General features: G+C 41.8%; 1 long non-coding RNA gene across 1 annotated transcript in view; it reads right to left on the minus strand.

Moving 5' to 3' along the window:
* Window positions 1-1,947: 1,947 nt before the first annotated feature.
* Window positions 1,948-9,708, minus strand: part of LOC118025559 — an 8,225-nt gene continuing 464 nt past the window's right edge. Inside the window, exons 2-3 of the long non-coding RNA XR_004683350.1 lie at window positions 4,443-4,567; window positions 1,948-3,299 (exon numbers count right to left, since the gene is read on the minus strand). This is a non-coding gene — a long non-coding RNA (uncharacterized LOC118025559). The remainder of the gene's footprint in view (window positions 3,300-4,442; window positions 4,568-9,708) is intronic.

Genomic DNA, 9,708 nt, shown 5'->3' on the forward strand with positions numbered 1-9,708 from the left:
TCAAGTGTTTACTACTGTTTACTGAAGGGACTGATGTGTAAATGAAAGAGCAATTGACTCAGAGTCTTTGGAGCAGGCTGGTGCTGGCTCAGTCACTAGTGTGTCTTGAACAGGTCACAAGGTCTCTGATGCTTGGTTTTCTTATGACCCTTAATATTGCTTTTCTCTCAGATAATGATAATCATAAAAATAATTAGCATTTATTGAGCACTTACTTTGTGGCAGGTACCATGCCAAGCCCTTTAAGTGTATTTTCTAATTTAAGCCTCACACAGACCATAGAAGGTAGGCACCATGATTGCCCTCATTTTACAGTTAAGGAAAATGAAATCTCAGTGGTTACTTTTTTTTTTTTTGTAAAGACTGGGGAAATTAGTACTTAAATCAGTTCTATGTGATGCTTACATTCTTAAAAAATTCTGCTATATAGTTATGAGATCCTCTGAAATGATTGATAAATGCTATCCTGACATATAGATGGAAATATAAAATTGTATTTGGGGAATAATCATTGTAAATTGAAGTAGGCAAGATTCAAAATATTCATATATTTTTCTTTAAAATTTCCATTCTCCTTTGTTATCGCAAGTAGGCCATGAGCAGTTCAATGGCAGGTAGTGTAAATATCTCTAAGCGCTATGACCCTATCACATAAGTTGAAAGAATCTTTTAATAGGATGTTAATTTGGGAATTTCAGCAGAGGCTTCACAATACAATGAGACCAAGATGCAAATGTTAAAAGGAAATAGTTGAAAACCAGGCTATAAGGCTTAAAACTCTGCTCCCAGATCAAAGATATAAAGCAGTTGAGCTGTTGGAGATAAGAGAGGATTCTGCAATGATGAGGGCTTTGTAGTGAGTTGCTGCTGTGTTCTGAGTCCTGCTCCGCCCCAGTGCATGGGAGAGGACCCTGGTGTGGAGGGGTAGAGGTAGTGATTGACTCTCATATCTAGTCTAGAGAGGAACTTCAAAGCCTCCACTTGGGGAGCCTGGTGTTTGTCCTCTGTAGGGAAATAAAGTAGACTGATGTCAGACTCCACTTTTGGAAATAGAGAGGTTAAGGGTCAGGAGATGGGCTGGACAGCATTCTTGGCAGGAAACTCGGACTTGCTGCTCCTTTGAGACTGGCCTGCATTTCCAGAGCTTTCTCAGTCTAAAGGATTGTTTCTTGTGAACCACGCCTTAAAAAGAGAGCAAGTTTGAGATTATTCCTAAACTCTTGTCTAACAGACAACACTTTGACAGTAATCAAAATTGATATCATCAACAAGAGGGCAGATGGTACCTGGGAAAGAACACATCATCACTTATATAGTGTTCTGGCTGGAAATGCTCCACTTCATCAAATTCTGAAGAAATACAAGACAAATCCAAATTGAGGAACACTCTATAAACAAATGGCCTGTGTTCTTAAAAAATGTCAATGTCATTAAAGACAAAGGATGGCTGAGGAATTGGTATAGATCAAGAGACTAAAGAGATTTGACAACTAAATGTTACATGTGATCCTGAATGGGATTCTGTGCCAGAGGAGCAAACTGCTTTAGATTTTTATTTTATTTTATTTATTTGAGAGAGAGAGAGTGAGTGAGAGAAGAGTGAGAGAAAGTACGAGCAGGGCGGGAGTGGGTGGGTGGGTGGGGGAGCGGCAGAGGGAGAAGCAGACTCTCCACTGAGCAGGGAGCCAGACTCGGGACTTGATCCCAGGACCCCGGGATCATGACCCAAGCCGAAGGCAGACGCTTAATGGACTGAGCCACCCAGGCGCCCCAGAACAAACTGCTTTAAAGAACACTATTTGGACAGTGGATACATTGGAATATGGGCAATAGATTAGATTCAAGTTTTAGATCAATGTTACATTTTCTGAACTTGATCATTGTACTGTGGATATACTGTAGTCCCCCTGGTTTCATTTTTCCACGACGGTTTTAGTTAGGTCAACTGTAGTTTAGAAGCAGGTGATCCTCCTGATGAATCATCCAAAGGTCAGTAGCCTAACACTACATCACAATGTCTATCATTCACCTCACTTATCTGATCACATAGGCATTTTGTCATCTCCCATCATCACGAGAAGAAAAAGAGTGTAAGTACAGGGCGCTAAGACATTTTGGGAGAAAGACACCACATTCACATACATTTATTACAGTATATTGTTATAATTGTTCTTTTTATTAGTTTTGTTGTTAATCTTTTACTTTGACTAACTTATCAATTAAACTTTATCATAGGTATGCATGTATGTGTAGGAAAAACATAGCATATATAGGGTTTGGTACTATCCATGGTTTTAGTCATCCACTGGAGGTCTTGGAATGTATCTGCTGAGGATAAGCAGAGACTACTATATAAGAGAATCTCTTTATTCTTAAAAATGCATGAAGTATTAGGAGGTAAATGGGCATGATGTATTCAACCTATACTTAAGTAATTCTGGAAAATAAATTGTGTGTGTATGTGTATGTGTGTGTATGTAGAGAAAGACAATATAAACAGACATGGCAGGTTATAAAAATGCTAAATATGGGTCAAAGTTGTGTACTCTCTTTGTAATGGTTCTGTATTTGAGATTATTTTAAAATAAGAATGAAAAAGTCATTTTCTCAGCAAGACCTCCCACTAGCCAATGTTTGTTTTAACCTTGCCTCATACAACCTGTGCCCATGCATAGTTCCCCATTCAGAAGTGCTAGTACGCTCCAACCCAGACCTGCTAAATCCAAATCTCTGGGGATGGGGCCCAGGGATCTGTGTTGTAACTCTCCAGATGGTTCTTATACACAAGAGAAGTTTGAGAAGCACTGGTTTCGACTAGTCAGGAGCCATGCCTGGAATTGGGTATGGTGTTAATTCAGGCTGTTAGACAGGGGGGAAGGGTGATTGCTCTCAGGGAGGTGACCACAGGATCTAGCTCACAACAATGTGAGGATAGATATGAGATTCTCTTTCTATATCCCCCCCCGATACCATCCACTATTCTTCTTTCAGCTTAGAGACCTCAAGTACACAACATTTTTTAGTCCAAAATTTCACATCAGGAAGTATCAACGACTAATGTATGAGAGAACAAAGGCACAGATTCTCCATAGAGAATATAGATCGATTATAGTGAATCGGCAGAGTTGTCCATCTTCAGCTGAGGTACTGAGAGATAGTAGAGCTTTTTCCTTGTCTCCATGGAGGATATTTTGGAGCGGAACATGCGAAGAGTGGTAGTGCTCATGAGAAAAGGAGCCCTGGCCTTGAATCTCCTAATTGGAGGCAGCTTGGTACTTGGTATGTCAGACTGGATCTGTCTGAGAAGGGAAAAGGAATTAGAGAGAGATGGAATGAGGGGGCCAGCGGAGTATTTTATATGCCCACTCTGGTGCAGTAAGGATGTCTGAAACCAGGGCTGGCTACATAATTTTCAGGGCCCAGTGCAAAAGAAAACGTGGGCCCTCTTGTTCAAAAATAAGAATTTCAAGATGGTGCCAGCAAAATACCAAACCAAGCATGGGGCCCGTCTAAGCCCTGGACCACGTGCTACAGCACAACCATAAAACAGACCCTGCCTGAATCTTCCATGGTCAAAAGGAGACCACACTTGCTAGAACTCCGCCCAAGAGGGTGGTCTGTCTGTGGGGTACACTGTCAGTGGTATAGCTACAGCGTTTGCAAGAAGTCAGGCCAGGGGTAGTTCTCCCACTTCAAAGAACTGTGGGCTGTGGAAATCCTTCAGAGCTGCTAAAAACATCACCCATGAGCCCAACAGAGAGCTAACATTTGACACCTACCTGAATGAAACCAGTCAGTGTGGGCCAGACAAACAGCAAGAGTCAAGAGGACTGAAATCACATATCCAGTTCAGAATGGTATGTTTGCCCATTTCATCTGGATCCTACTTCCCTATCTCAACATAGAAGGAGCTCAAATGTGAAGATGTATGGGTAGGAGTAAAAGAATAGCTCCACACTCCCTTCCTCATGGCTGCCTCATTAAGGAAGTCTGGAAGAGATGGGACCAAGTTTTAAACTGACCTGGAATGGGGTATGTGTGTATGTTTAATAACTGAAAATAACTACATCCAAGGGCTATTCTTGAAGTATCATTAAAGAACAGAACATACAGATTTGATGTTGCAAGGCAGTGATTTAAAAACTCATATTTTATTTGTACCTAATGAGGCAGACTGCTCAATAAGCCAGTTACATATTAAAAATTATATTTAGTACAAGGAAGGGAATGAGGAGAGCTATTCATGACTCAGTTGATGAATCACAGATTACAAATCCTTTCACTTCTAATCTTGATGTGAGGGTATCCAAGTGAACAGTGAATATAAATCACCCTGAAAATATCTCTGATGGAATAACTTTTTACTGGACACTTATTTTTCTAATATAATCAATCTTTTGGGAGTAAACATTTCAAATATTATGCTATCCTGTATTCATTACCTATCTTGTAGATGTTTTAGGGCAATGATGACTGGGCTTCTGCTGAAGTGATTCATAGTCTCAGCACAGGAGACTCTTTGAATGCCATTTGGTTGAATTGATGTTTGTGACATCTACTGTTGTTCCTAGCAGAGGTAATAAAAATACTTAAGCATTAAAAAATTCCACATCAGGGGTGCCTGGTGGCTCAGTTGGTTAAGCATCCAACTCTTGACTTCGGTTAAGGTCATGATCTGAGGGTGGTTAGATCGAGCCCCGGGTGGGGCTCCTTGCTCAGTGTGGGGTCTGCTTAAGATTCTCTCTCTCCTTCTTTCTCTGTTCCTCTCCCCCTGCCCCCTGCCTCAAGTGTGTGCTCTCTCCCTCTCTCTCAAAAAAAAAAAAAAATTCCGCATCAGTTATTTATTGTTACATTAATCTATTAACTCTTTATTGAAGCCCTAAATGAGGACTGCTAGGCCCCATAAGGGATAAAACATGAATTAGGCACTGATCTCATTCTCAGGAGGTAAGGCTCAAGATGTATGGAAATAACAAGAAGGCAAGGTGGAACATATTGAGTGGTACCTGAAAAGAGATGTGCCCTTAGACTGGGCAACTGGGCTCCTGCCCAGGGCTCTGAGTTGTAGAGGGCCCTATTCTGGACCAATGAGACATGCCCACCAGCAGCCCGAGTTTCCTTGCACTTCTAGAATATGTTCTGGGTATCTGAGACCCCAGAATCCCACACATAGATGGCTCCTTACCCATCTTCCCAAGTGTGGACTGCACATCTGGTGTGTGCAGGGGTGACCCAAGAAGTGGGCAAGGGATGACTGCATGCAAGGATGTAGATAGGACGAACTTGGAAATGTAGGCCAATTCTCCCTGTACTACCTATAACAGTTTCATTTGCAACTTTTAATATTCAAACTCTGTTATGAGGGTCTCCAATTACTCTTGCCCTGGAGACCCACAAATGTTAGGGGCAGAGTGGCCTGGCTATGGGAATTCATGTAAAGCGAGAAGTTGGCCTTGGCAGTATCTGAGAAGCCTCACTGGGGAAGTGGAGCTTGAACAGGCAGAGGTAGAAGGGAAGGAGGAGAGGAATTTCTGGCAGAGGGGGACATCACACTCAAAGACATGGAATTAAAAGTGCCTGTTTGTATGTGGGAAGTCTAGCTTTCTGTGAGGATATCAGGAGTGGAAGAGTAGAAACCAAGGTTAGAGAAGAAGGAGGAGATCAGATCATGGACCGCCCGGAATGCTAGGACGTGGTGAAGTGTCTTGTATTCTCAGCACAGGGGATCCATTTACATGGACTAATGTTCACAACATCTAATATTCACTCCAGCAGGTTAGGGTCTTTGAACTTCCTGCTGTTCCCCCTGCTTATGCTCGCTCTCTGTCAAATAAATAAAAAAAAAAAAAAAAAAAAAAAGGGTGATTGCTAGGGGTGCCTGGCTGGCTCAGTCAGTAGAGCATGCAACTCTTGATCTCCAGTGGTGAGTTTGAGCCCCCACATTGGGGGCAGAGTTCACTTTTTTTTTTTTTATTTGACACAGAGAGAGAGCACAAGCAGGGGGAGTGGCAGGCAGAGGGAGAGGGAGAAGCAGGCTCTCTGCTGAGCAGGGAGCCCGATGCGGGGCTTGATCCCAGGACCCTGAGATCGTGACCTGAGCCAAAGGCAGATGCTTAACCAACTGAGCCACTCAGGTGCCCTGGTAGAGTTTACTTAAAAAAAAAAAAAAAAAGCAAAAGGTGATTTCTTTTGGAAGCTGGGACACTTTTGACCTTGCATAGTTACATGATTAGTGAGGAATTACTGTTTTACCCTACCTTCAGAATTCTTTTCAGTTCTACTCTAACACATTTTTCTGGTCTGAGCAGCTAGATATGAGGTATGGGATTGCTCAAAGTAGGTGTCAGTTGGGACCAAGAGCACAGAGGTCAAGTTAAAGAAAAAAAATTGCTAAACACAAGTGTAAGTTTGAAGAATACTTTTTGAGTGAGTCTCTTTTAACCTTACATTTTGTTCCTCTCCATCCCCCCACCCTGAGACTGTTTTTTTCCCACTGATTTTTTTTTTTAAAGATTTATTTGAGAGAGAGACAGCGAGAGTGTGAGAGAGCATGAGCAGGGGAGAAGGGAAAAGAGAGGGAGAAGCAGACTCCCTGCTGAGCAGGGAGCCCAAGGTAGGGATCGAGGGGGGGCTCAATCCTAGGATCCTGGGATCATGACCTGAGCCGAAGGCACACACTTAACTGACTGAGCCACCCAAGCATCCCAATAGGTTTTAACATAGTCAGAGTTGTACAACCATCACCACAATTTTAGAACATTTTCATCTCCCCCAAAAGAAAGGCGGTGCGATTTACTTACCTACTCCAAGCCCTTTTTATCTCCATGGATTTGCTTATTCTGGACATTTCATATAAATTGAATCATATATGATCTTTATGTCTGATTTCTTTCAATTAGCAGAATCTTTTTTTTAAATTTTATTTTGTTAATCACCATACATTACATCATTAGTTTTTGATGTAGTGTTCCATGATTCATTGTTTGCGTATAACACCCAGTGCTCCATGCAATGTGTGTCCTCTTTAATACCAATCACCGGGCTAACCCATCCCCCCACTCCCTCCTCTCTAAAACCCTCAGTTTGTTTCTCAGAGTCCATAGTCTCTCATGGTTCATCTCCCGCCTCCGGTTTCGCCCCCTTCATTTTTCCCTTCCTACTATCTTCTTCTTCTTCTTCTTCTTCTTTTTTTTTTTTAACATATAATGTATTGTTTCAGAGGTACAGTCTGTGATTTATCAGTCTTACACAATTCACGGTGCTCACCATAGCACATACTCTCCCCAATGTCCATCACCCAGCCACCCCATCCCTCCCATCCCCCACCACTCCAGCAACCCTCAGTTTGTTTCCTGAGATTAAGAGTCTCTTATGGTTTGTCTCCCTCTCTGGTTTCATCTTGTTTCATTTTTTCCCTCTCTTCCCCTATGCTCCTCTGTCTTGTTTCTCAAATTCGTCCCATCAGTGAGATGATATGATACTTGTCTTTCTCTGATTGACTTATTTCGCTTGGCATAATACCCTCTACTTCCATACATGTCTTTGCAAATGGCAAGATTTCGTGTTTTTTTTTTTTTTTTTTTTTTTTTGATGGCTGCATAATATTCCATTGTATATATATATACCACATCTTCTTTATCCATTCATCTGTTGATGGACATCTAGGCTCTTTCCATAGTTTGGCTATTTTGGACATTGCTGCTATGAACATCGGGGTGCACGTACCCCTTTGAATCACTACATTTGTATCTTTGGGGTAAATACCCAGTAGTGCAATTGCTGGGTAATAGGGTAGTTCTATTTTCAACTTTTTGAGGAACCTCCATACTGTTTTCCAGAGTGGCTACACCAGCTTGGATTCCCACCAACAGTGTAGGAGGGTTCCTCTTTCCCCGCATCCTCGCCAACATCTGTCGTTTACTGACTTGTCAATTTTAGCCATTCTGACTGGGGTGAGGTGGTATCTCATTGTGGTTTTGATTTTTATTTCCCTGATGCCGAGTGATGTTGAACACTTTTTCATGTGTCTGTTGGCCATTTGGATGTCTTCTTTGCAGAAATGTGTGTTCATGTCTTCTGCCATTTCTTGATTGGATTATTTGTTCTTTGGGTGTTGAGTTTGATAAGTTCTTTATAGATTTTAGATACTAGCCCTTTATCTGATATGTCATTTGCAAATATCTTCTCCCATTCTAGCAGAATCTTTTTAAGGTTCATCCATGTTGTAGCATGAATCAGTACTTTATTCCTTTTCATGATCAAATAGTGTTCCACTGTGTTTATCTATTCATCAGTTGATGGACATTTGGGAAATTTCCACTTTGGGCTTTTATGAATAAAGCTACTGTGAACATTTGTGTGTGTGTGTGTATATATATATATATTTTTTTTTTTTTTTTTTTTCATTTCTCTTGGATATATCCCTAGAGATGGAATTGCTGGGTCAAATGGTAACTCTATTTTCAACTTTTTGAGGAAGTCCTAAACTGTTTCCCAAAGTGCTGTGCCATTTAACATTTCCTCTAGCAGTGTTTGAGAGTTCCAATATCCAAGGAAAAACATTTATGACTTTGAGCAGTAATTGTTGAGCATCCATTACATGTATGGCACAGGACTACACAGTATGAGCAACGATAGAATGTAATAAACAAATGCCCTGGATAAACAGAAACCTCTATTTCCAGGGTCATCATTTTGTTCCATCTGAAGCTTGTAAATAGTTCATGTTCAATGTCTTCGAGGCTTCAAACAGTAATACCATTTGTGTAGACAGAGGAGGGTTTCTATCATGTAACAGCCATTTCTAAGTTGCTAAGTACCCTTTTCCAAAGGAGAACAGAGATCTGTCAGCTGCATGGTAGGAAGATGACTGGGTCCAGTTTATCTCAATACTTACAGGCTTTGCGGGGGGCATTTCCTGGATTCTGGGTCTAACACTCTATTCTTTTCTTTCCTGTAGGCTTTCTAAAACTACACATTTGACTATTAAGCTTATTTTTCTTTCATATTCCATTGTGTGATTATAAGTCTCAACCCAAACCATCTCAGAACTGACTGTAAGACGTGTAAGACGTCTCTGAACTATAATTTAAGTTTTGGTCAGTCGCACAATTTGACATACATCCCTCTACATGCCCCAGCCCCATTCCTCTGCCTTTCTGTAAACCTTGCTTTGTGGAGATTACTCAAGGTCGCAATTCTTTAATCAGTTTGCTAGTGTCATAACCCACGTTCAAAAGAGTTTGCCTTCTCCAGGTCTTCCAGAAAGGTAGGGCTTCTAAAATGATAAGATGAGGGGTACAAAAGCAACAGAGGTGTGGAAACGTGTTCTGCCCCCACTTTCGTGGCTGCTAGAGTTTTAACAGTCAGCAGCTTTAAATGTAAACACAGGAAGATTGTCAGTGAGATGATGACAGTGGGCTCAACCTTGGCTTGGAGTTAAGGAAGCACGGGAGGCGTGTCCTTGGAGACTAGAGAAGGTTCACAGCCACCGGTTGGCTACAAGAATTGCTGGCTCGGCCAAGTGACGTTTACCTCCATGGCGGTTCGCGTCCACCTGGACATCTGCTGACAGGTCAAGTTTCACTAACGCAATATACTTGAGACAAAATCCAAAACCACATACTCCCAAGTAAATACAGATCCACCCTCACCCTCCCTCCCTCCCTCCCTCCCTCCCTCCCTCCCTCCCTCCCTCCCTCCCTCCCT

The sequence above is a fragment of the Mirounga leonina genome, unplaced genomic scaffold, assembly GCF_011800145.1.
Source record: "Mirounga leonina isolate KUSES-001 unplaced genomic scaffold, KU_Mleo_1.0 Mir_201, whole genome shotgun sequence".
NCBI classification, from domain to species: domain Eukaryota; kingdom Metazoa; phylum Chordata; class Mammalia; order Carnivora; family Phocidae; genus Mirounga; species Mirounga leonina.